The 27,995-nt window shown below is 40.7% G+C and overlaps 1 protein-coding gene across 3 annotated transcripts in view; it reads left to right on the top strand.

Moving 5' to 3' along the window:
• Window positions 1-27,995, top strand: part of TSPAN4 (tetraspanin 4) — a 417,482-nt gene that overhangs the window by 68,753 nt on the left and 320,734 nt on the right. The gene's annotated exons all lie outside the window — the stretch shown is intronic.

The raw sequence follows: 27,995 nt of genomic DNA, 5'->3' as shown, positions 1-27,995 counted from the left end.
TGGAATTTTCTCTGCAGTGAAAGAGAGCTTCCTAATTCAGTGCTATTTGGAAACTGAATGAAAACTCTTGAAAATCCTCATTCCCCCTTTTTGTTTCCACCTAAAGGAAATGAAGAAAATGCTTCCCTAATCTTGCCAGCTGTCTGTGAATGTCCATGTAACATATAACTTGCCTGTGCTTCTTTTGTCAATAATTCTCTTCTGCTAATAACTCAGTAAAACAGACTCAGGTGATTTCAGTATTTTGCATAACAATGATAACAATTGTTTGCAAGGCCATCTCCAGTTTTTAGCCAATTCAGACAATATTTACCTGGTTGGAAGAGCTGAATTGTCTTCTGAATTGGAAGAGTTGAGTATGTCCTGTGTGGAATCCATCTAGAACAGTGGGAGCTCATCTGTGCAAGTGGAAGTGTTTCTTTTGATGAAAACTTAAGGACTAAATGACACAAAAAATCCTCTGAGTGCTTAAGGGGCTGTTAGACACTTGCACAGTTAAATGACATTGAACGTTGACATGGTCTGGTTTTTGGTTTGTGAGGTTGAGTGTACAGGAATTAATTGCACTCAGGTAATAGATTCTGCTGAGAACTAAAAGGAGTAATAAGAGGAACAATGCCTTAAGAGGAGAATGCCCTCGAATCTGTTGAAATCTTTTAGCAAATGATTTTGGCATGATGTGTATTTCTATTCTGTGTCAATATTGCAGATGCCTAAATTATACATGACTTACAAAATAAGAAAATTTGCTTCTAGGGAGCTCTTGTGTTTTGCCTGTAAGGATGGAGCCAGCTTGCAACATATGTAGAGAATATTACCTGTCAGAAATTGAATATTGAGTGAAAGTAATAGTTTTAATCAAGAGTAGTTAAAAGTGAGGCTGAGTTGAAGGAAAAAACAACTGCTCAGCTGGAGGATTGCTTTCAGTGCTGCAGACATGCCCTGAGATGCATACTTTCTGTATTAGGAATATCGATCAGGGCCGTGGTTGTACTTTGCATTACCACTGTTCTTTCTGATAATTGCAACCAAGATTTCTTAACTCTTTGAATTCTGCTCCTTTCTCTGTGTGCAACTTCAAAATACTTGGTGCTGGTGTATTGGATGAAGGAGAACACTGCTCAAAGGAGCAGCTTCTTGGTTTATGGATAGATAACTGGCACAATCTACTGGCTGAGGCAAAGACATTCTGGCTTATATCAATTAGTATTTCTGAGAAATAATCTGTAGTGATTGTGGGTGTTAAGAGTTGCTGTAGGTATGGTTGAGGGCAGTGTCTGTATGCACAGTCTGAGATACACTGAGCTGAGTGCTGTACAGGAGCCTGAGACTTTGTGTTTCTGCTAAGAAGCACCCCTGGCTGGTTTCTTTCAAGAGTTTTGTTTTGCTTTTAATCAAAACCAGGATTTTTTTCCCCCTGCACATGTTGCCTGTTTTCTATTTATCTTGAGTCAGTGTCCATTTTCTTCTCATTCTTTACAGTACCTTGGGAAAGCTGAATCCCTCTTGAAATCAGGGAAGCCACCTCCAGTTAAAACCAGCTGACCAACAGAGGGATGAGGTTGCAGATGAGTGATGTCAAAGACATTTGTGTCCTACAACATTTGGCCTACTGCATGTTTGAGAAGGCAGAACTCTGCAGTTGCAGCTGCTTGAGCAGGGTTCTGTGCAGAGCAGGTCAGCTTTGGTGCAATGCTGAATGCGGAGTGGATACTGGTAGCCTTCCTGAAGCATTTGCTTTCTTAACCCATATCACTCTGGACTTATTGCTCTCACTTCATTGTTCCTTTGTTGAGCCATCAGACTTTCTGAACAAGCTGCACAAGTCAGTGCATATTCCTCGTGTGGCTTTGCCTTGTGTAGCCTCATGTGTTTAACTCCTCTGGCCTGCCTGTTGTATGTTGGCTTCCAGTATTTACTTTAGGGTCATAGTAAAGTCTTACACCTTGCGTTCCAAATGTCACCAGGCAAAGTCCTTTTCAGAACCTGGCTACTTCATGGCTGTACAGCCTACCTGAGAATAGTTGCTGTCCCTGATGTGTGAATGAATAAGATCTTTATAGGATTGACAGCTATGAAACATTCCCTCTGAACTCTGAGATGAAAGTGAGACATTTCCTTTCTCCTTCGAGAGGGCTCGTCTGCTGTAAGAGGAGGGAGGTGGTTTCCTTTCCTCAGATGTTACTCCTATCAGGTATCATAGCAGTGGCTGTAGCACTCCAGGGCAGCATACTCTGATGCCTCACACTGTGGGAAACTAGGAATGAAAGGTGACTCTGCCAAGAGGCTTCTGTCTGCATTGCTGGCATAATAACATGACTCTTATGGCATTACCTGGAGCTCACTGGTGATACAGTGGAAGGGAAATAAGGGAAAATTAAGTTTGGGCTCAAATATTCAGATTGCAAGGATACTCTCTGGAGCTGATCAGCTTGCTTGCTAATGGCATAGCACAGGGAACAGAATAAAGAGTTTGTTTGATTTTGCACTGCAAATACATAAGCCACCCTTGCTTTGGCTTCCAGCCCAGGGTGAAAAGGCTGGCTGATCACCCTGCTCTTTCAGTGTTGACAGCTGTTGTTGTCAGGGACAGATGTGACTTGGGTCTAAGATAGGGATAACAGTGTGAGTGCTTTTTACTGGCAAGGTAGATTTTTAGGAGATAATGCAGTTTTTCTGTTGCACAGTTAAAGGGAAGCGAGAAAGGCTTTTCTGTTCTCTTGGTGGATTTTTCCTCAATTTTTTTCATATTGATTCCTCTGATACCAGGAGATTTGCTCAAATATTCTAGCACTTAACGGTCCTAGATTATATGTTTGGTTCATCCAGTCTCAAACCATTCCTCCTCATTCCAAAACCAGTTATCTTACTAGCATGGAAGCAGGCAGTTCTGGGATACTACTGGCTCTGCAGATCTAAGTCTCTGTGTTTGATCCTTTGAAAAATGTTTTGGAAAGCAGAACAAGAAAACAGTGTAGGAATTTGGTGGGCAGATAAACTGCATTCCTGTTTCAGGCTGTTTATTCAAAGTTTTAACTTTAAGGCAAAAGTAGGCTATTTTAAACTTGCCTTTTCCCCCTGCATATTAACCAAAACAAATTTCCCTCTCGAAGGAGAGGGTGGAGTTGGGAGGAAGGAAGGGTGGAATTGAAACTAGTTCATTAAATTAGTTTAAATATCATTAATGCAGGATTTTGTTTTTACATTACAGTTCTGAGCACAGAAGAGTCTCTTTACTCTTTGGACTTTCCAAAGAGGGGAAGCTTTGTGTACAGGGAGGGTGAGTGAGGGTGTTGGAGACAACGAAGTGGTTATGGAAACCTTATGACTTCTGCCTGAGGGGAACTGTGAGGAGGGCAGTCCAGCTCTCCTGACTACTGGTGTCTGTGTTTTGATGGTTTATGGTAGACTGCTTCTGAAGCAGAGAGAGCAAGAGCAGCTCCAATACTTTCCTTACTAGGTAGATGTGAATTTGGCTTTAATTTACATGATTGCTGATTTCAGTGTGCTGCAGTAAGGATGGCTGAATCCAGGGCCTATGAAACAGGTTTGCAGAAGGAAGGATAAATTCTTCATACTTTGAGACTGAATGATAACCCAGGAGCTGGTGCAGAGCATTGCTGCTCTTTGAATCTCTTGTACTTTGATGTTGACTCTTCAGTACCTTCTAGTTCTCCCTCCCTCTGTTGATAAGAGCTGAACGATCCTGACAGTGGAACATCTATCTGCAAAGTTCACCTCTGGTGATGGAGTGTAGAGCTCCTCATGCTGCCCTGTCTGACTGCACACTTTAGATTAAAGCCCAAATTATTTCTTCTTGAAATGTTTTATTCCTGTTGTGTGTTCTCCCACACTGTACAAGAGCTGATGAAAACCATACGTTGTCTTTGTGTCTAAAGAAAATAAAAACTTTCCTGATTCAGAAATATACAGGAAACCTGCCCCAAAACATGTAAACCCTTCTTGTCCAGTGATAGCATATTACCAAGTTATTGAACTATGTGTAAGCTTAGACCTAGAAAGACAACCTTATTTTCCAAGCCTGAGTCCCAGGTAAGACTCCCTGCTCCTGAGGGATCAACATGGGGCAGGAGCCCTTTCTATGGAATCTTGGGCTCTGTCTGCTTTCTTCTCCTCTTTAACTTCTCCCACTAGGAAGCTGCTACAGATCACAGCTACTTCATACTTGGATTTCTGTGACCTCCAGCCAAGAAGAGTTTGTGGTTGGTTTATCTCATTTCTGCACCAAAAGAATCCTATGGTTTAAATGTGTCTTTGCATTTCTTGCAACTCCCTCTCCTCAAGTGTGTTTGCAGGTAGTGTTCCTGTCCTCTGTTGTGTTGTGTTTTGTCAACTTGAACAAGTCAAACTTTCCTGAGATAGGCCTCTTAGTCTAACCAGCACCTCCATGCACCTGCTTATAACTGAGTAAATTGTCTTTGAATTTTGCTGTGACCAGAACAACTGATAATAAATGTGCGAGAAAGGGCTGCTTGTATTAATGCCGATTTCAACATCTAACCATTAACTGTGGCTTGAGCATGATCATTATATGTTTGTGTGTGTGTGTTTGAGCAGAATCCTCTGGTCTTGCTTTGAGGACGTCAAGTAATGGTGACTCTGTGAGGATAGTTCATTCAATAGCTGGTTACTTTGATGTTTAACTAGGTACCTTAATTTGAATATGCTGCCTTCAGTCACTGCATCCTGAAATGCCTTTCCTTGTTAGATTACAGAGGCTTTTCTTATCACAAATCTGATTTTGCTCAGAAGTGCTCTAATACTTGTAGTCTATGTGAAGCAATTAGTAAATTACAGTAGTTTGTATTTCAGAAATCAAACATTCTTATTCCAAGAAAAAGTCCCTTTTAAGGTGTGTTTGAGTATCCAAAAATGGGTCACTATCAGCTTGCATCTCCAGATGACACTAGGCACTGCATCAGCAAGAGTATATGCAAAGAATGAAAATAAAGTCCATTATTTATGACCCTCTCTCTGAGATTCCCTGGCTTATGTGAGAAAAGTGGAACTGCTTGGGAATACTTTGCTTCCCCCTGGATTTCTGGCTTCTTTGAAGGTTGTCTTGATCTTTGTGAATAATCTATAATCTTGGGTTTATGCGTTTGATTTCATGCCAGCAAACTAAATCTTTCTGTAATGTGCATTCCTTCAGGCTTTGTATATCATGAAGATTTGAGGGATATCTCCCACTGTTTGTTGTAGTGCTGTTTTCCTTCTGCTGGGACCAAAGAAAAGCAGGATGTGGCTGTGAGCAAGGCACAGCCTGCTGTGCACAGCGTCAGTTTGTTACCTGGCTGTGCTGCCTGTCCGTGAGCGAACTGCGCAATTGCTGCCTGCGTCTGCCTTTAAAATGGGGGCAGTGACACTGTGCCTGGCCCTGCTGAGCTCTTGGACTTCCTAAACCCTTCCAAAGACACTCTCTCTCACACCTTAGCCATTGGGCTTACAGGGATGGTAACACAGGGCTGCTAGTGGAGATTAGCTTGTGTTCCCAAAACCCGCCTGCTCTAGCAAGACAACACTCTAACTGCTGAGAATACTCCTCAGGATGCTGGTCAGGGGGGCTGTGATTTTCTTTTTCCTTCTTTGTGCTTCCCAATATCTGTTTTTTGTTCCACACTGTCTCTTGTAATATACTCTAAATTAGTGGCTTCTAACCCTTTTGGAACAACAAACACAAAGTTTCTGGCAGGCTGAGCTCCTTGTTTCTCATACATCCCTGTTCTCGCATTCAGAGTGCAGTAATTTTGCTTATTGGAGAGGCTACAAACATTTATCTTGCTCCTCTGAGCTTCTACTGGGGAACCATTGTGTTGCTCTCAGCATAAGGACTGTTTTTCTTCTGCTTCATACTGCCTTCCTCTAAAATCTTGATTAAAGATGTAGTAATACAAATACATTTGTCCTAAAATCAATTGAGTGTATACCACATGCCTTTTTAAAAAAACCTCAAACCCCAATGGATACAAGTTGCCTGAATTTAAACTGAAATCCTACCATGAGAAAATTAATTGGTCTTTCCTTGACTGTTGGAGTTTTAGTCCAGAGCTAAATGATTTTTGGCAAAATGCTTTCAGGCACTTAACTTCGATAATTGGGATTTCATTTATAATTATTAATAAATCCTTTCACAATGACAAGGTTTTGCCTTTAGACAATGCCTGTGAGCCACTCCTGCTAGATTACACTGCCAGTATGTGTATATAATTTATCAGATATTTATGTTAAGAAGGTAGCTTTAACTTTTTAAGAAGGTGTCTTTAACTGGGTACACCTTCTCTTAGATGACTGCCATCCTTGTTCTCTGGATATACTTTACATCATTTAAAGAATATCACAAACTCAGCAATAACTTGCCATACATCCCATCGTCAATTGTCATTGAATAATTTTTCACATATGCAATTATAATGTCTTCTACTTTCTCTTGTCACGGCTTTCTGGAGGGAGAGAGTGCTCTTCTGCTTTAAAAAGTATTCTTTTCCTGCTTTGTCACAAGTGGTGTTAGTTCATTCTGCATTATTTTTTTAGTCACTTGCTCTAGTCCTTTAAAAGTGCAATTACATAATTCATATAAATTTAGAAAGGGAAAGATGAAGATCTTTCATGTCTATTTTTTTATCCTCCCTGAAAGCTAGGAAAAATTCAGGTTGGGATTCTGGCAAGTAATTAGCATTTGAAATGGTGGTTAAGGTTAAACAGTTTCTCACGTGTGATGGAGGAGATGATTCTGTTGTTTTTTGACTTTCATTGGGATAATTAATCTCTCAAGTTTTACTAAATGACTGGTTTTGAGTCCTGAAGCAGCTTCCCCATAACTATGTTTTGGGTTTTTTGTTTTGTTTTGTTTTGTTTTGTTTTGTTTTTTTTCCTTGTCAGAGAAGGTCAGTGTCTAGTTTACTTTGAGAAGTTAGTCAAACCCTCTGTATTAACCTAGAATGTGGGCAGGCAAACAGCCTCTGCTTTGGAATTTAGTCTGAATGAAGCTGATTTGATTTGTTTGTACCACAGCAGTGTTCACCAGCTCCAGCTGGCAGCTCATTCTGTGTGAGCACTGTGCATTTGCAGGACAAGAAATGGTTGCTGATCAGACAGGCTTCAGCCCATGTGGGATAACTGATCACTGTGTTAATAAATGCTCCTGCCTAAACAGAGACTTCATCCTGGCTGTGCCCAGCCCTCCCAGAGGGAGGGAACAGAGTTCAGGATGAGAGCTGTACTTTGTGCACACACAGTGCACTCAGTCTGTGTAGGGTAGCTGACATTGTTTCCCAGGTGTGGAGCTTGGGAAACATCCTTGCCCACAGGCTGCTGTTTTTCTTGAGTAGCCCCTGGAGAAAGACAGTGGACTGCTAGTGTCCTGGTGAAGGTGACACAGTCCTACCTGTACTTTTCCCAGAGATCCCCTTGCAATTGAACAGGGACAGGAGCTCTGGGCTGTGTGAATTGTTCTTGCAACCTGCTCCCACCCATCTGTGTTATGGGGCAATTCAGTACCTGTCAGGAGAGAGATAAGGGAGCAGTTTAGGGTTCAATTTCTATTAGGGATTCATCAGTTTGGGCTATATGAGCTCTTCTGCCAGGCCATATATTGGGACATTTGCAGTCTACATCATTAAGTTCTATTTAAGGACTCATTCGCCTTGTTCACTTAAAAAAAAAAAAAAAAAAAAAAGGTTATTTTAACAGAGATCTGGGGCTTATCTTCCCCTCTGCTCCTGGAATCTGCATTTAAACTCAGGATTAGGAACTGATAGACAGCTCTGATGACATGAATCTAAGGACGAATAATTCAAAACTGTCAGTCTTGTGAATTTTCCTATGATGCTCTTGAACATTGCTAAGATCTATTTGTATCAATCTGTAGGCTCAGGAATAGTGTTGCTTCCAGTTGCGTTTTCCTTGCATTTCAAAGGCAATATCTACAACTATAAGGGCTGCATCTTGACCCATTTTGAATGGTAACACAGATTGCATACAAGTCTGAGACTTGTATTTGCATTTTCCAATGTAAGATTTCCAGTCGTCATAGTGAGAAGTGGCTTAATTGCTGCAAACTCCATGTGTGTACTTGAATCTCATCTCTGCGGTCATTTTGATGCTTTGAGTCCACCATTAGTTTCAGATGCCTATAGCCCAGCTATAGCTATAGTCTGCCTTTGACTGACTTATATAAGCTCTCCTTCCCGACAGGAAGGGGGGAGAAGAGATATTTTAGAATATAGTTCATATGACCCTACTTTAGCCAACTGCTTTAGAAACAGATGTATCCTGTCCTGCCGGTGACCATTTCTCTCCACTGACTGTCGTGTCATATGGTGATGTCAACATTTGCCGAAATGAATCCTATATGAAATATATACAGTTTTAAATTTAACTGATCAGGTATTTTCACTGAAGTGTAGTTCCCAGCCAGCAAACACATCCTGGTGCCCAGGGAGCTGGTTGTGTGCTATAACCTTCTCTACTTTTATTCTCCAGCTCTTTATCTAGAGAATGAAAATTATTCCATCATGACAGGAACACTGGCCTTTAGAAAGCTCCTTTTAGCTACACAAATACTTTCTGCGGTATTTTTCCACTTTTGCTTATCCATCTTAGAGCTGGATTAACTTCAGAAAGACCTTGCATGGAACTCTGAGGCACATTTATTTCTTTGACCAGTAAATCAGTATTATAGTTTCCTGGGGCCTGGAAAAGAGGGTATTATTATGGAGTTATACTAAGTCCACTTTCCTGAATGCTGAATTTCTGAGGAAAAGATATAAATCTCCCCTGTGCAGGAGAAGAAACTATATGAAAAAGACTTCAGGTGACTTAGTATCTTTTTGTTTATGCTTGCTTGCCTTTCTTTTCTACCTTCCTCCCTTTCCTCAGGTGTTCCTATATATTACTTAATCTCCTTTGAGGTAAGTATAGCTTCTTTGTTGCTGTGTGGAACACATTAGTATTCAGAAGGGTCTTTTTCTGTGTCAGAGCCAATATTTTGCTTCTTTGTAACCCTAACCTTCTTGGAAGTCTCCAGCTAATATTTTTCTTTCCTTCTGTCTTTTATTGACTGTGGTACATTGAGTATTGCTTCCCTCCCCAGAAACTTTTTCGTTTTTGTTCATGACTAATACACCCATTTTATGAAGGCATGAAAGCTATTTACAGAGGAAAGCAAAGCTGGTTGCAGGGGCTTGATGGAAGTGACAATAGGAAGCACAGGCTCCCGAGTCATGTGTTTTGTGTAGATGAGGTCTAGCATGCAGCAGAGAGGCACAAATTCTGTGGCTCCACAGGATCCTTCTGGCTGTGTCTGGTCTGTCTGGGAGGAGTTGTGCTCAGGCTTACTGGCAAAGGTTTAGGTGAGCAGACAGGGTGACAATGGGATTCCCCCAGCTCATGCCAGAGGAGAGGAAATCCCAGCTGCTTTGCACCTCTGTGTCTCTTCCCCACCATTCTTTTGCTGCTTGCCCTGCAAACTGTGTCAAGAATAAAATTTATTTCTCCAATGCCAATACAAAACACAGCATGTAGAGCTTTGTATCCTGTACCCCACCTCCCCTTTATTTTCTTTCCCTGTGTCATTCTTCTGTTTTACTGTCATTTTAGGAGACACTGAAGGAGTTCCAGTAACTGAAGCTAGTTTTCACATAACTTTTCTCCTCTTCCCTCCCCTCCTCACTGTAGTCATATGGCCTTGACACAATCTCATTGCATGCATGTTTTAGAAGGCTCAGGGTTCTCATGGCATGCAAGGGAGGAGGGGTGACTTACCTGCTTTGCAAATATTTATCATCATCTTCACATGTTGAAGCTCTCAAATAATTTCTGCCAGGATCTTCTCATCCACAGGAGATTTTTGGACCACAGAACTGACATATATGAGACATAATAGGCTGTGTAGCAACACCTGGGAAGTTTTCTGGTGTGGAGAGGGGATTCACCAGCTGCTTTGGTTCTGCTTGGGATCCCCTGAAGTTCTAGGGAGATAATTCTTTGGGTTGACAAGGTATTCTGGTAGAGAGGGATTAAGAAAAGTTGACAACTGATTGTGGCTGTAAGGAAAAACACTTTTTTATTTGTTTGGGAATATTATTCCAGATCATCCTTCCTTTTGTCATAGATGAAATGTAGTTGTAGCTTCTCTGGTTTCATGTGACATGCATGGAGCCTGCAGACCTGCGATTCAGGGTTGCAGACCAGTGTTTTAAGTGTCTGTTCTGGCATCTCACCAGCAGAGTTGTCTTGTTCACAACTGGTCTCTTAAAGGATGCACAATGTCACATTGAGGCCACCAAGTCACCGGTTCAGTCAGTCAGTGTTGTTGGTTATTTGCAGTGAAGTCCAAAACACACCTTCAAATAACATTTATTTTTGGGCAGTCCAAATTTTGAGAACTCTCAGGCTTTTCTATAATTTGCAGATAATCTAGTCTCAGTTTTGCACGTTCCCTTTGGTGCTCTCCCAGCCTTACAGGAATGTTGTCCAATCAGAACTGGTAATGATCACCCATAAGCTGTTCAGAAACTTTCAATTCTCTGCTTTAAAAGTGCTGTAAATCTAGTTCATAGATGACAAATCTGGCCACCTAGGCAAATAAACAAAAACAATCAACACACCAGAATTTTTCAAGATGCGGTAAAGCTCTTACAGGAATAGAGCAGTAGGAGAGAGTTGGTGGTGGGGAAATCTGACAAGTTAATTTATTTTTGGTGTTTTAATTGGATCAGTTGGGAGACAGAAAGAAAAGATGGTGCAGGAGACAAGAGTCATGGAGTCCTGGGAAAGGGGAGCAGGGTAGGAACTGTAAACATGACCAGCAAAATAATCTACTTCGTGTGCAAAGTCCATTTAAATGTAAATTACCCAAAGTGATGTTTAGTGGAATTTTTTATCAGTGCAGTATAGAAAGACAGAATTATTTTCCCCCTTGTTTAAATACGTGATGCAGACAGCTGTAGAGAGCTATAAACATCCCTCATCTCTCTACCTCCTCACACCCACTTATTTCCTTTAGGCTTCTTGGAGCTGTTCCCTGCAGCAATGCTTCCAGGTAGTGACAGTGTGGATGTTCACTTCAGTCACCAGAGCCCTGTCAGGGCCAATTAACATCCTAATGACTGGCATGTACCATCTTAGTAACATTCAGTCTGTGCTCTGTACCAGGGGACCTCTCCTCTTAAGAACCCATCTTGGCTCATCTGGACTGTACTGGTCATGGAAACCTGTAAAAAACCAAAAAAAAAATAGAAGAAAATTTCCATTTCATCTTGTCTTCTGAGTCCCAGGGGCTTTAGCACTGAACAAATATACTGTCCTTTCTTTTTGCTGAAAATGATGAATCTTGGCTTCAGGGAGGGGACTTAAATCAAACCACTGCTCTTACAGGTACTGAGGACTTTGGGCTGAAGCTTCAGTGAGGCAAAGTAATGCAGTACTTGTTCTTCAGAACTTTGCTGAATGAGAGCAATCAAAGACCAGCCACATAGTCTTTAAATATTGAGTACCTGGCCAGTGTGAGAACTAAGGTGGTACTTTTCCTGAAATTACTGCTACCTGTTGTTTGGTGGTCTGCTGCAAAATCCACTCCGATAGCTTTCTGCTGTCAAAACTGTGCTTTTGTTGTTCAATCAAACCAGAGCTGAATGCAGTGCAGAGATCTTTTGAGTAGCACAGGCCAGGGCATTCAGGTGAGGAGATTTAGGGGAGGTTTCACAGCAACTCAGTGCATAGTGGGAGTCCAGGGTGCCCCTCAGAACCCTTTGTCAGTGTGGCGATTGTCAAGACTTAGTACTCTGCTCTGCCAGACGGGAAGAAGAACATCTCTAGCAGCAGCAGAGTTAAATGCTGCAGTATTAAATCACCCCATCCCTGTGCTGTGTTTTATTGTTCAGTGACAGCATGCTTTCAAGAGAAACTCATGCATCTATCCTGATTTTCAGCCCTAAAAGTCACTGTTTCTTCTTGTTAATGTGGGATTGCTGTCCAATCCTGCCATATCCTAGCTCTTCAGTGGCTTAAATGCAGCGCTGTGATGCCAGGGCCAGCTGGTTGGCACAGCTGGCACAGCCACACTGGGTCATTTGGAGGGAGAGGTCAGCAGTTTAATGGTCCTTAAGAGGAGCCAAATCAGCAGCGATGCCCAAGAGCAGCTGAAGGGCAGTGTGTTACCATGGCTGGACTGAAGCTGCAGTAGAGAGGATTTTAGTTTATGGGGCTGTGGAGGTGGCACCTTTCACTGATAGCAGAGCACTGTACTACTTGAAATGACATTGCTAACATTCTGACAACAAAGAAAGATTTTCTTCCTTGTGAGGGGCAGCAAATCATGAGTGTGAATGCTGGAGAGTGAGTAAGCAAGAATTATAATTTTTAAGGTCATAATTATCCTTAAAACCCACACAAAAAAATAGCCCTGCCATCCCCTAGCCCAGTGTGCAAGGCTGAAAGACAGCACATTAGCATATCGACATGGTGCATATGCTATTTTTAACATTGCTGTGAGATTTTTCCTGAATTTTTTGAATGGCGTTTGCATTTACTATCAGAATGCTGTCATATTGCTATCATGACTTTTTAAATCCTAAACTTAGTGTTTTCATTGATCTTCTGCAATGTCACAAGAACTTGATGGCCAGAAAGGCTGCAGGTGCACAGATAGGAGCGCTGTGTTTGTTCAAGTGCTTGCCTGCACCTCTTCTCTCTTCTGGATCTGTCCCTAGAAGACCTAAACCTGTGCCCTGGAACCTTTTCTTGGAAGTGCCACCTTGAATGTCATGGTATCTGCTTCAATCTGGTTTGTAATGCACTGAGCCAGCTCTCATGAATGAGGTATAGTAAATCAGCAAGGCTGATTGACTGCATGCTAACAAAGTACCCAACAGAAGCCCTCCTAAAATGGCCCAATGATTTGAATTCTTCCTTTTGTGTTCTCTTATGTGCATGATTTACTTTGTAGATATCTCTGAGACTGATGCCCTCTGTCCCTTTCTTGTGGGTCCCTGAGCATCCCCAAATCTGACATTTTAGGCATCACATAGTCACAATATGCTGCTTTCCCAGGGCATCTTCCATTAAACTCTACTGAAGGTCATACTTAGTTTTTCTTTACAAACATGGAGGCCAAAAATTTAAAATAAAACATAGGCTCTAATAAAAATGTGATTACTGTATAATGATCTCTCTTGAGAAGCATAGGTGCTTAGTGAAGTGTCAGGTATTTGATGAAATAGAGAAAGTTGGCAGAGCTGATGTAAAAGATGGATAACAACAGGGCAGATTTTTCCAGCATTAGTTTGTCTGTATTCCTAATCCTTACCTAGAGCTATTCTACCTCTCCCTTCAGAGTAAGGAAGTAACTAGGTTTCTGTGGCCTGTTAACAAGATGAGAGTGCCCTGCTCCTTTCCAAAATGGGAAGAGAGTGTGTAAGCTCCCAGGCAAGGGTTCGGGGCCCTGACACAGATTTTTGGCAACTAAAGCACGCATATCACCTGGAAGCCAGGGGCTGGATAGTTGTCCCTGCTGCAGAGAGGGGCAGAGCCGTACCATGAGCCAGCCCTCCTGTCCCAGTGGAGCTTCACAGCTTTAAGAACCAGCTGGTTTCTTTGGGCTAGAGCCAGAGGCTGAGAGGAATTCAGGACTGAGGCTTGAGGGTGATCCCCAACTGCCAGGAGAATGTAAATCTCATTGGTGTGACTATAGACATACCTATTGTGGCCAGATCTGCAAAAATCCTATAGATCTCTAACTCCCACTGATCTTGAGAGGATTAGGTGCCTACGTGACTTTATATATCAAAACTGCCTGCTTCAGTTCTTCTTTTGCAAAATCAATAGAATACCACATCATCTTTTTACCTCCCAGTCTGGCTTTGTAAAGATGCAAGGGATTTATCCTGAGGATTTGTTTCTGAATCAGCGGGGACATGCTCTCAGTTGGGACTCCCATCACAGGGTAATTATTGCTTTATGTCAGGGTACAGAGCTGTCACACGCAGTTTTCTGCTCAAGCACATAGTCAAGCATCAGTCTGCAGCTCAAATATGGTGAAACCAATAATCTGAGTACTCAGTAGTTTTCTGTAGTGCAGGACAATTCCCAGCGATTAATGTAAATGTAAGAGACTTTCTAATGGAAGCAAACTACAATCCTGTGATTGCATTAGATGTTTCAAATGGCTCTGTAAAGACTTGGCAACTATGTATTTTTGAAGCACACTTATTCTTGGTACAGCTTAGATCCTAGCTCAGTGATGAATTAATTTAAACTTTAGAATGAACTCCTTGTCCTGATGTCAGGATCTATTGTAATCAAAAGATGACTTGTAAGAGAAAACAAATATTTACTTGGCTTGTGAAATTTTTTTTCATCCTGCAGTAGGTAAAAAGAGCACAAAGAGCAGAGACTTCTTGAAAGCATCAGTGGTGGCTTTACGGAATACTAAAACAAAAAGCATTTCCAAATATGAGATCCATGTAGTTCTTTCAGACTTGCAAAATGTCTTTCTGATTGAAGTTCCTTTTCTTTCAAGTCCACTTCAATTAAAACACTGGAGTAAAATCTCGATATTTTTTTCAGAGTTTTCATGTCCTTTCCAGGTAAAGTGCAGGAGCTTGCAATGTCTATTCTGAGGACGCTTGTGGAGGAGACTTGCAGTTGGCTATGCCAGTTATAGAAAACTGGCTGCTAAAGAGATAGGAAATTGAGAGCTTAGGGTTAAATTAAAAATTTATCCAAATACTTGGAAGGAAGAAAGCTGCCATCTTCTTGCTACTCACAAAACTCATCTTTTCCAATTGCTGAGACTGATTTTAATCCTAATTGTGGTCTGTATTTGTCTGTGCGAGTTGTTTTTTACCAGGTGACTGATAATGTCTCAGCATCATAATGTAAATCAAAACCCACATGAACTGATATGATGGCTGATTTTTGTCTGGAAGCAAAATATCCACCCTAGCATTTACATTTTTTGAGTACAGACAGTGGGGTTTTGCTAATTTCCCACTCCACTCTTATGTTTGCTGCTTTTTTTCCACTCATTCTGTATATGTAGTTAAGGGGTTTTTATGAGTCTCAGTGGAGTTAACTGGTGTACCCTGTGTTTATTAGGATAAATGTTTTTTCAGCAAAAATCTCGAATACCAATAATGAATTAATAACTTCTGCTTGTGACTTACTGCATTTGTGGTCTGCATATTTCCTAGTGTGGCATCATGGCATGGTATTTAGACAAAGCCTTTTCATCAAGGAAATTTGGTCTCTGTCTGCCTTTGGGCTTGTTGTGGGCAGAGCTATGGTAACAAATTCCTGGTCTATCCAGCTGTTAGAGTCCCTAGATTGTCCATAGCTTAAATCTGTGGCTGCAGCAGATTGAGGGGACATGTGAAAACCAGCTGTCTCAGCATGCACACTGTAACCTGCTTCATTTACTGTAATCTGGTGGTGGATCCGACACCCTGACCAGTCACTTCTGTGTTGCATTTCAGGGTCTGGGACTACTGTGGAAACCAGCAGTTCTGCAGTGGGTTTGCATGAAGTAGAAAACAGAACTACATTTAGTGTGGAATAAGCAACAAGTTGTTTTTCTGTTAGAATATATTCACTCTCTGTTTTGAGTATTTTCAGTTGGATGCAGATTTGTTGTGAGGCAGTGTGATGTACTTACACATATGGCCAACAAGGAGAAGACTTCTGAGCATGGTTTTGGGACTAGTGTATAAGGTCTTTGTGCCAGGGTTCTGGAGTAGGATTGGTAGCAGGACTTCCATGCACTCTGTAGTTCTGCTGGATGAAGGGATGTCAAGATACAGTAGTTATCTCGCAAGGAACTGCAGGAAAGATGATACTTCTGGTCTTCAGTTCTCAGGCTTCTTGAGCTGTGTCTCATTCTGACCAAAGAGTCTGTAGAGCTGGATGGACTAATTTCTAAGCCTCTCCCTGTGCAGCTTGAGAAATGTGTGTAGTGTGGGAGAATAATGGCCAGAACGTGAGTTTTGAGGACCAGGCTCTATTGTTGCAAATTAGATGAAAGTAGGTTGATTTCTTTTCTGTGTCTGGGAGGGCCAACAACTTAAATGCTGTCACTGACTGCCTGGAAGGCAGCTGTGCCCTTCTGGTCCGTTGTGGCTGGCTGACTGCAAGTTTAGGCAGTACTTAAAATGCAGTCCTCCCAGGACTGCCAGCATTAAGGCATCAGGGCACAGTTCTGCAACAGTGATCTGCAAAATGTCTGGTTGTGCAGCTCATTCTGGCCTCTGTGGCTCCTGAGGCAGTTCATTGTCTGTCAGAGCTGTATGTTTTCTCCCTGTTCCATAAATGTGGTTACAAATACTGTGTTTCTGGCTTATTACTTTGAACATTTTTTCTGCCAATTCACAGGGCTTCCTTTTCTGCCACCCAAGTGCAAAACACTCATCTTTGTTGTCAGCTCTTCAAAACCTACCCCTGCCCTGTGTATCTTCTCCTGTGCAGCACTTGAGACATCACCCCCATCTGCTCTGTCAGCCTTGAGTCTTCATTTGTCACGCAGTTCTGAAAAACCTCCTTCATGTTTTCTTCTGTGTCACATCTGGCAAGAGGAGCTCTACTTAAAGGTCACCAAAACTGACAACTTTTCTCATTCTCAGTCCTCCCATAGCACTCTCCTGTGCCAGCAGGAAGCTGGGAGATGGTGAGACAGCTGCTGCACGGGGAGTACCTGCAAAGCTCAAGGGAGAAGCTGCTGAGTGACAGAAGTGCCTGTGTCCCCCTTTCTTTGCCCATGTCAGTGCTCTGTGGCTGCCCAGGGAGGATTGGGTGTGGAAGGGAGGGGAGCACTGCCTGCTGGGGCTGAGCCACTCTGCTCCAGCTCCTCCAGCAGTGGCAAGGCTGCCTCTGTGCAGCACTCCTCAGCTTAAGTAAGGGGTGCCTTCCTAAGGAGATTTGAGCTGGGGGGTGATGCCATCGTGACAGGCTGCTTCACATGTGTGTCTCACAGCTCTGTGAATCCCCCAGGACAAGTCCTTTAAGACAGGGACAATGTCCCAGTAACTTTGTGCCCACTAGGTGCTTAGCAAAATATGCAGGAATGCCCAAAAATTCCTTCATTACTTCCAGTGCTGATCACTATAAGCTTAAGGTCTGTCCTCCTTTCTTGCCGTGGAAAAGCAGAGTGAAATTTGTATTTTGCTAAAGAGGGAGCGCGTATTCCTTAATCAATGAGAGAAATAGTGCTGGCTGTAGGTTCAGTACTAACAGCAACCAAAGGCTCCCCCCAAAAGAGAATTTTTCTGCATTCCACTCACTCATAGACAATTTTATGGGCTTTTTGTCTCATTATGTTTTATTTACCCCAGTTGTTTGTATACATTAAGAGACTAAAATAGAATTATTGAATGAAGTGCCCAGTGTTGAATCTTTCTGGTTTTCATGTATGGCTTCATATGGATTTTTTTTTTAAATCTTTGTTTATAAGACACTGTGTATTGTACCCTCTCCCAATGGTTGCAATCTCCCAGAGGAGCTAGAGTATGCTTCTAATTCTTTTTCCTTAGATGACTGTAACTCTGTTCTAACCTCGGAAATATTTCCTTTTTTTGTGTGGCCAAATGCTACATGCAGCTCTGTTATTGATATATGTGCATCACAGCTACGGGTCTCATTGAGAATCTGCATGGGACTGTGAATCTTTCATTAATTTTTTCCATAGGTTTTGACTGTATCTCTTATTACCTGTAATTCTCGGTGAATCTGTGCTGCTCTGTTTACTTTGCTTGATGAGATAAGGATCATTCTGTTCCTTGGTGAGATGTATTCTCAGGAGCCTTCCTTTTTTTTCACCTGTGCAGTGATCACTTTATATTTTAGCAGCCTGATGCTAATAAGTGCTGCAGCATTAGCTGTGCCTTGGAGACAAAGCCACTGTAATACAGCCCTGATGTGCCCGTGGGTTTTACATGTTCCTCTCAGCCGGGGTGTAAGTGGTGAGTGTGGCTGCCCTTGATCTACATGAAAGCTCCCCCAATACTATGTCTGTGAAGGGATGACCTGGCACTCTGTACTTTGCTTATATTGCTCATCTCTTATGGTCCTTCCCTGTTGATCCCTAGTTGCTATAATGAGTTTTCACTGTGCTCCTCTTTACCTTTTGTCCCACTGGTATTTTTGCAGCTTCTTTTTGTGCATGTTTGGCTTTTCTATCCCCATTTTTACCAGTGGTTTCTATTCTTGCCTATGTGGATGTCACTTTTTATCTTAGTCCTTGGTGTTTTGTGGCTTTTTTTCATCTCATGTGGCAATGGACAGGCAGCCAATCTTCCTCTGTGGAGGTGAGTGGGTGCTTTGGATGTGCATCTAGCTAAGCAAAGATCATCAACTTCCTGACAGCTGGGAGGAAGATTAGGGGAGCAGGATTTGTACCAGGATGGTTCACTGATGTGGTCACAGTTCAGGCACTTGGTTAGGAAAGTGTTCATGGGAACAGACTGCAGCCTGGTGAGCCTGAGGAACCAAGCAGCTAGACCAAAGGAAACTGAGAGCCATAGAACTGAGAGCCAGTGACATGTACTTTGCTCCAAGATTGCAAAATCCTTGCTCCTGTTTTGAACACAAGCACTCAGTTTCTGCAGAATCTGAATTTTATCTGTAGTCCACATTAATTTATTGCATTCATGTATTGAGCTGACTGCGTTCAGTATGTTGATTGAACGGAGAGATGATTTAAAAACACGAAGTGTTCTGGAGAGAGATTAAACTGTTTTCTTGTTCAGTATTTCATATCTCTCTATCAGCCATGAAAATTGAAACTGCAAATATTAATAAATTAATTGACACATTTGCTACTCTCATTGTAATGATACAGCCAATCCACAAGCAGTCATATGATGAATCATATCTTCAGAAGCTGGAGATATTTTTTAAATCATGAGGTTATTTCACAGTATTGGGTTTTGTTTTTAATTTGCCTTCTGCTTTATGAATATTTAGGCTTCTTATTACCAGGCTTTCTTCTGCAGTCAGGAGGAGCAGAAAAAAGTTTGTCCTTTTTTTTTTTTTTTTTTTTTAAAGACAGGGCACTTATGTTCAAGAGAAGACCTACCATAATAGTAACAATTGTCACTTCTACAACTTTCTCCGTGTTCTTTTACTTATGATATAAAGCACTTTAAAGATTCAACTTTCTGTGACAAGCAGTGAATTAACATTTTAATTGAAGATTCTTGAAAAACCTTATAGTTGGCACTTTGCCTCTGCCCTGTTCTTTCTCTCACCCTCTCCTCCACCCCCATTTTGCCAAATTTAGAAGTTGTTAAAACATCATCAGCCATTGTTTTCTCGGTGCATCAGGACCACGGTGCTTTGGACAGGAAATCATAGCAGGGTAAATTCCCAAAACTTCCTCAAAGATCATGTTGCAATTTTTTTTCCCTAGTTTAGCTATTTGTGTGGGAGGATTATTTTCCTGATGTTTTTGATGGCTGCATTAGAGCTGTAGTACTTTACTAGGGCCTGATACTAATAAATCACAATGGAGTTATTAAAAAAATTACAATAGCCAGATTTAAAAGCACTTTGAAGTGTTGTAGTTACTTTCAATACTGTGTGGCCAGACAGTTAAAATGAACCACCCCTGAATACAAAATATTGCATGTAAAAAGAAAATAACCTTCTTCCCTACCAAAAACCTCATAAAGTAGGTGAAGGTAGTGATGATGAGTCATACCTCAACTAATGCTGCCCTGGGAAAGTTGCTCCTAATAAGTCTTTGGAAGAGTAAGCACTGTGTTCAGAGGTGATTAAGGAGGCAAATAAAATGAAAGATTTTTTTTCTGTTGTGTGTGAATTCATCAATTTCTAGACTCGTCAGCCTGGAAAAGAGGTAAATTAGAGGTCGCAGGAAGAGGCTAATGAAATAATGAAGGAAAAAGAGAAGATAAATTGGGGAATGAATGTTCACCTTGTCATAAATAAGGCATTAGAAACTATCCAATTAAATAAGTAGTGGATATTAAGTAAATGAAAATATATTTTCCTGTGACATGGAACAGAGCTGTGGAACTTATTGCTACATCCTGGTTTTGAGTGTAAAAGCATACACAGACTGGAGAGATTCATGGGCTGTAAAACAGAATAGATCAATCCCAGCCTCTAGCTGAGTAACCATAAGCTTCTAATAGTCAGCTGGAACTCTTTAAGGAAGGGAGATGTTAAAGATGTATTCTCATTAAGGATGTACGGAGAGGAAGGTAATGCTACCTTCTCCAAGCTCCTGACTCTTACCATCTTCACTTCCATGTTCTTGTGGGACTGGTATCTTGTGTTTGTGCATGAATATGTGTATCTGAACAGCCTAGAGTTGCAGGAACACATTCCATTCCCCTTGTCTTCACACAAGCATGCACATTTTTCCTGGAAAGCTTTTCTCTGTAATTGGATTGCATCTGTGTTATTTCAGTGAAACGGGATCTTGGTGCAGATTACATCGTGCAGAAAAATCCACGGCGATGCACTGAGGAAAATCTCCACTAGTTGTCACTCGATACCCATTTTAAAGCTGACTTCAAGACCAGTTCAAGCTTCTTACTCTAAGAGTTATGTCCTGAGCCCCAAATAACAAATATGCTGGGACAGGTTTTGCCATGAAGTCTCTGTAAAATGTTTGTGATTGGAATAAGTTTAAATCCAAGAGATGGCAGTCCATGCAAGTGTTGTTCTGTGGATTTTGGCTTTCTAAATAATTACCCTTAGCAGGGTGTTGTACAGGGTTGGAGTTAGTGAGGGGCATGGCGTGGGAGCTGCTGTCCACGTTCTGCATGCCAGCTCCTCCCTCTGGAGAGGTGATGATCCTGATGGACACGTTCCCTCCAGGAGGACAAGTTATAGAAGAGTGAAAAGGGTATGGTGGTGCCAGGGTTGGCTTGTGATCAACATTTTCTTGGGCTAGCAGGAAAAGGATTGTGGCAAAAGGGTGCCAGCAGTGATGAAGAGGAAGGGGCTCAGTTGAGGTATTTTGCAGCTTATTACCGGGTTGATTTTCCTTCTCTGGTTTCTCATTGACGAACGCCTGGATTTTTAACCTGAAGAAGTTAAACACTTTCACAACTCCATGTTTTGCCTGTTTGTATTTCTTTGGTACTTGTATTCAAAGCCAGCACGAGTTTATGAAAAATAGTAAATTTCATAAACTGGATAAACATCTTTTTTCTTCTTCTGTCCTTGCGTTCCCCTACCACAGGTTTAGTTTTGAAGCTCATGTGTTTTATTGTTTATTTTGAAGTAGTGTTGCATTAAACAAATCATTTTCTGCACTGGTTGGTGCTTGATGTTTTGAAGAAAGGAAGGAAGAACTACTGGTTGTCTTGAAAAGTTTGCTGTCTGAGTGAATCACAGGAAAATGCAAACATGACATAATTCAGGCTTTTAATTCTTTGTTATATTTGCAAGGTACTAGTCAGCACCCTGCTCCCATGTGCTCACTCTGTAAGGACCATCGCGTGCTCTACCATGGAGAGAACACAGAGCAAAGCAGCCTGAGTTGCTGTGGCTGGAAAGGTCTGACATATTCTTGTTCCTACAAATCAATTGCTGCTTCCAGTCTCTCAGTGCTTGAGTAGAAACAAAGCTAGTTTAAATGGGAAGAAAACCTAACAAACAACAACAAAAAAACAAACAAAAACAAAACCAACAACAATTAAAAATTGCCCCCCAAGTCCACACACACAATCACACCACTTCCCATTTTTCATGATTTAAAGGTATTTCCTTTTAAAAGTAATGAAATAGAAAGAATTTGTTTTTCAAACTCTTGTTCACTGTAATGGTAAAAGTGTTATCCTTAGTTACTGCTATAAAAGTTAATTGAAAATGTTCTGCAATCCATTCTCCTCTTCTCTTGAAAGCACTAAAGACAGTCAGCTCAGACTGAATTGCTTTCAAGGTGTTTCTTCCAGGTTAGAGAATGTTTCCTGCTCCAGCTACCATTTCCTTTGAAATAATTGTATTTTGGAAATGCTGAGAGCCCAGGCCACCAAAATGAATGTCAAGTGAACAAAATTCTGCTGGAGACCAATGGGCAGGGTATTCATGCATTTGTATACTAAGACTTACTATGTTTTATTTTTATACTGAGAAAAGATGGGGATATTTATTTGCATGACAAATGAGTACCTTTTTATCTCTATTATATCAGCTGGTAATTTGATTGCTTTGTTTAAACTTTTATTACACATCTTTGTCTAATATTTTCTTCTGCCTTTATTTTTCTAAAAGCCTTCTGAAAACCATGGAAGTTAGGCAATCCCTTCCCCCACATCTTACATTTTAAATGTAGGGGAAAACAATCAGAAACTTCTCATTGCTCTTGATTGCCTTTTAATTATTTTATGCTTTAATTAAGTGTCACCATTCCTCATTAAGGCTATTGTTCAGGAACTGTTTTAGTAATCCTGCACAAGCAGCATCTGTGAAAGCTTTTGGTAGCTGTTGCCTTGGTAAGGAGAATTTTCACTTTTAAAAGCATATAGCACATGGTGAATTTTGGTGCCATGTGTCTCCTGGGGAAGCTGTGGTGCAAAAGACAGAACCCCAAATTTATAGAATTTGGGAAACAAGTTCCTTAGGCTGGAGCAGCCTTGCCTGGAAATAATGGTTGTACTAATAAAGTGACCATATTCATGGTTTATACAGCACAGTTCAGAATCTGTATTAGCCAAATTGATGGCATTCTTGATCCAAGCCTCTTTGTAATAAAATTAGAGGTGCCAGACAGTGACTTCTCAGGTGCTTACATCATTGTCTCTTGTAGTGGTAAGTGAGAGGCAGGGATCAATGTGTTGGGATGCAGGAGACAGCTCACACCTGCCTGCCTGCATGGTGTAAGAGGAGGGGGGAGCTGCTGCCAAGGCCAGAGATGCCAGTGCTCCCTGTGACACCAGTGTAATGACACCCAGAGGGTCTCTCTCTTTCAGCTCAGCCCCTGACTCTTCAACTGTTGCACCGGATTTCATTCTACCACTGCTAGACCTGGAGCTCCAGGGAGAAATTCCTGGGTCACTGGACTTGCTAGATTGAACAACTATAGCTGAGAGTAAGTCTGAACTGCAGCTTCTTGACTAAATTTAAAGTTTAAGGATCACTTTGATGAGAAGTTTGAAGAGCAGTAAAGTTTTCCAAACAAGGTCCATGCTGCAGCAGTGACTAGATAACTTGCTAGCAAGGTGAAAGAAGCCTGGGAAGTTGCAGTAGCATTGTGGGAGGTTTTACCAGCTTGTCCACTATACTGGATATTTAGTCTGCAGATCTGTCAAATAAAAGTGCATCTTTATCTGCTGTACTTAAACTCTCAGTAGAATGAGCCTCCATCTCTTTGGCTGACACCTGTAGAACATCCCGTTTTTGCCATAAAACTCCTGTAGGTAACTTAATTCAAGGGATTGCCATGAGGATGGTTTAATTTGGTTAAGCACCTTATGGTAGTCAGTCTCATGTGGGGTCAGTCCTCTCTCTTGTACAGAGAAGCAGAGATGATCTGCTGTCTTTGTATGTGTGTATGCAGAAAAACCCAAGTAGTGTTGGTGTACACAACACTTCAGGGTTGAAGCTGTGTACAGGTATGTCTCAAGCCTAGCTGACATTTTGGATATTCATCTGTGAATAAATGAGGGTCTGACTATCAGTTCATTGGGGGAAACATCGTAATTAAAATCTTGCTGGTGTGAAATCCATCTGAAAATACTTAGCATCTGCCATACAGGAATCCTTAAATACTTAACAAGCTTTTGACTTTCATATGAGGAGGTAAACATCAGTGTCTCCCTTGCTCCAGAGGCTGGTTATGTAGAAGAGTCAAGTGACTTTTCTTTGTCATATGCAGTGAACCAAAGCAGAGTTCTTTGATTAGGATATTAGTGTCGGAGGTCCCATACATGCAGTCACACTTATTACAACTTGTGGAGCAAAGTCTTACCTGTTGTAGGTAGAATATGAGTTTTAGGAACTTGTCAATCAAGGAGAGATCAAGTGACTTTTTCTGGTAGAAATGACCAGTCTTACACTGTTGTTGAAGAAAAGGAACTCTGTCTGTAAATCCACTTCTTTCTTGCACAGATTTTTTTCTCATCAGTGAAAGAGCAGAACTGCTTGGTTTTTAAGGGAAGAAATTTTTCCTTAATCAAGAATATAAGGACACTTTGAAAAATACAAGTTAGAGTCTTACATAGCATGTAAACTGTATCAACACTCTGTATGAATGGCTTATTGTAGAAGCAGGATACTTGAAAGCAGATCAGTAATAAAGTGTAGCCTGACCAAGATCTGTTTGAAAAAGGAGTTGAATAATTGCTGCACATTGTAAAATATTTCAAGTGGAAAGTAAGACTCCTTCACCTTCATGGAAATGAAATTCCATTTCACATAGGCTCTTGGAGACTGATAGCCTTTAAGCTTGGAAGAGGTGACAGGGCAGAAATCTGAGCTGAATTTGGGGGTTTTATAGTCCAGGTACATATTGTGAATAGATGCTGAGAGACTATAGGCAAACATTGATGAAACTCAAGAGAGAAGGAAAATTATGAAAAAATGGCAATAAATTTAAATTTAATCTCAACAGAAGTTTCTGCTACTTTAGTGTATTCTGATAGGCTTTTTTTGTAGCATCCTGCTTAACAAGCTGTATCTGGAAAACCAAATCATGCTTAGAGAAGTCATCTGGAGTTCTGCTTTAATAAGTATAGCTCTAATTCTGACTAAAACATTTAGTCAGAACAGCTGACAAATACATGTATGGTATTCCTATTCTTAGCTCTAGGTTTACAAACTTCCATTGCAACACCATTACAAGATTCATAGAATTGCTGTATTTTCAACATGAAGTTAGCTTTTTTTCCTACAAGAAAGCTGATTGTGAAGTCACTGCAATATGGGTTATTTTTAAGAGGGCATCTGACTATTCCTAATTCTGCAGATGAAATAATTGATTGCATACTGCAAGTATTAACTGAACAGGCAGCAAAATAAATACAAGGCAATAAAATTTGCTTCCCTTCCAGCTGTGGAGAGTGGCTGTGATACTTATTTTGGCTAATATAAGAAATTATATTGTGTTTATATATATATATATATATATAATAAATAATACAATAAAGTTTGAAGGATAAAAGGATAGAAGGAGGAATTGATAAGACTTTCTGTGAAACTTGAGGAAGACTATAAGCACAACCTATATAGTACATTTGTTATTATTTATAGACTTTTATTTAAAGGTTTCTAGGTGGATGAGTTCCAAGACTTCTGTTGTTCTTAAAGAGTTCAGTCTGGCAAGTGTGTGGTGATGATTCATCAGGTGTAGTGAGCTTGAATAAATTTTTGACAGATGCAATTAAGCTGTGCGTCTTAGCAACATTTTTCTTAGCTACAGGTCGGTGTACTCTCCATTTGTTCAGGGCTTTCTCTTAAGTGACAAATGGTGCAAGACAGCTGTTTTGGAAATAGGACTCATTCAGTGTCAGAGGTGAGAAAACACTTTTTATTGTGTGTAATGGAAAGGCTAACACCAGGGTCCACACAGAGGGAGCTTTAGGAAGCACTACAGCTTTATTCTATGTGGGAGACCTACAGGAAACCTTTTATTGTGGGGGAAATAATAATTAATCCTTTTTCCCTTAGTCCTTGATCTCTGGTAATAGAGAATGAAAGAAGCATTCTTACAGCATGTGATAGTTTTTATCAGGAATTTATTTCCTCTTTTGCTTAGTCTGTATGCATGCTGCACACTGGGAGTTGTATAAAGCAGATGACTTCCTATCTCATGACGGATTTCAAGAAGTCTTCTGTGCTCTTTTGTAACAGTCCTGCAGACCAATATAAGTATGCAGAAGATGGCAAGGTACAGAGGAATGCATGTCCTCTCAGAGCTTGAGTCTCAATAGACATATACATGAGTTAGCAATTGATGGATATTTTTTTTTTTAGGAATTCCTTTTGGAGCCATCTAAAGGCACAAAACATTATTTGGTGTTGATAATTGGAATTACTTAAAAGATTTGTCATTAAAATGCTAAGCCTGTAGGAGCTGTATTCATTGGAAGGAAAAAATGCCAGATGTTTCAGGTATAGTAAATGTTGAGGAGAGATTAATTAATAGGTTGTGTAAGTGTGTATTTTCTATGACTAAAGCTCACACACCGAGTAAAAGTGATTAAATCTGTTTATTAAGGATTATTTTACAAAAGTTGTTGAAAAAGTGGTTAATGAGTTTTCACTGTGCTGTTAATCGCATAAGCATGGTAATAAACATAGCGAGTTCCAGCTTTTAAGGTGTCTTTCACTGATTCCCACTATCTTGTCCTGGAGTCTTTAGGTATTTATCTAAAAATATATATGTGTTTATATATGTGTATATATATTTTTTAAAATTTGTATATATGAAAAGAAGATCTGGATTTGTAGAACAAGAGAGTGCTAAAGGACTCACAATGTGCTGGCCTGCACTGTCTGCTGAGACTGCTTGTCAGTCTGTGTGGCTATAACCTGTGTTTGAACAGGAGCAGTGACAGTTGTAGGTGTGTAGTTTTCAGACAGGCATCTTGTGATAACACTGCCCTGTTTCTCTTGGGACATTTACACAATGTGTACCTGGATAAAGAGAGATGCTCATTCCTAGTGCAGTCCTTGTTACTCAACAGCTTATGCAAACAGCCATCTCTGAGACAGACCAATTGCATTTTGACACAAAACTACACATTTAGATGCTTAACTTCTCTTCTTTTGGGGTGTTTTAATTTGAATTTTTCATCTAGAATGTGAAGCATCCTGTTTCACAGTTGGCAGCTTTGTTTATTTCGTTAAATGTGGCATTTCCTCTTAGAGCTTTCACAGGCTGCTCAGCTGAAGGAACCTACACGTTCTGCCTTCTGAGCCTTGGATGCTGCTCCTCAGTATGACTTGGCTGTGGTTTTGTCTGTGTGACTTCATTTATTGTTAGTTAAAAAGAATCAACTTTAGATTTTGATTTTCTGGAATTTATCCTTACTTCTGTTTAGAAATTGGCCCACCTTTCTCTTGATCCTTGTTTAAAATCAGTTTATGCAAAGAGATGTGGAAATAGCCATGTGGAGGGTAGAAGGCCAGTTTTCTCCAGCATTAGGAAATTTGTTGAGGATATTGCTTCCTGCTCATTTGGAGCAAAATCTAAAATTGTTGAGACTCCACAAAGGAGAGCTCCATTGCCTCACAAGTGTGTATAGGGAGATAATTGACTTACAGTCTATTTTGTTATTTCACATTTCAAAACTGAAGTATTTAGTTTAGATTCTGTCATCTGAAATGTAAATGTAATGCCCATGGGGGAGGGAAAAAAGGATGGGATTTAAAATAAGAAAAAGAAATTTAAAAATGAAAAGTTGAGCGAAACCCTTTTCGTTATGGAGTCACTATGGGATTCTACAACGTATATCCTGTTTTTTGTTGTGTTTTTTTTTTCTTTCTTTTTGACTATTGTCAGTGTTGCTTTGATTTTATGAACACTAAGGTTTTGATAGAATGCTTGTACTGAAGAATTGTGGGTCTTTTGAAATACAGTGTTTTCCTGTTGTTGTTGCATTACTATGATGTACAGAGGAAGAATTCAGATCTTCACAGTGCTGACTGGAATCCTCAAAATTGACAATATTCCAATACAGTTAGTGTATTTCAACACATAGAGCAGCTAATCCTGACCCTGTTAATGTCATTGACAGAACCACACTGAACTTTGCCCAACTGAGGATTTAATTTGAATTATTTCAGGTTTTGCTTTCTCTGTAAAGCTGGAACTCTTTATTTCTGGGCAAATTGATGAAGTGAGTTTATCTGTGTTTGCTTAGGCTTTGCTTTAAAAGCTGTTTTCTCACTTCTGTTACATATCTTTGGTTGACTTTCTCATTCTGTTTTTTCCTTCACTTGAAGGAAGTGAGTCCAAGTGTGTGTAAGTAGGGAGGAGGCAGGAAATGGTTTACAAATGAAAATAAAATGAA

Source organism: Taeniopygia guttata, chromosome 5 (assembly GCF_048771995.1).
Source record: "Taeniopygia guttata chromosome 5, bTaeGut7.mat, whole genome shotgun sequence".
NCBI lineage: Eukaryota > Metazoa > Chordata > Aves > Passeriformes > Estrildidae > Taeniopygia > Taeniopygia guttata.
This window is presented reverse-complemented; position numbering and strand designations above follow the sequence as displayed.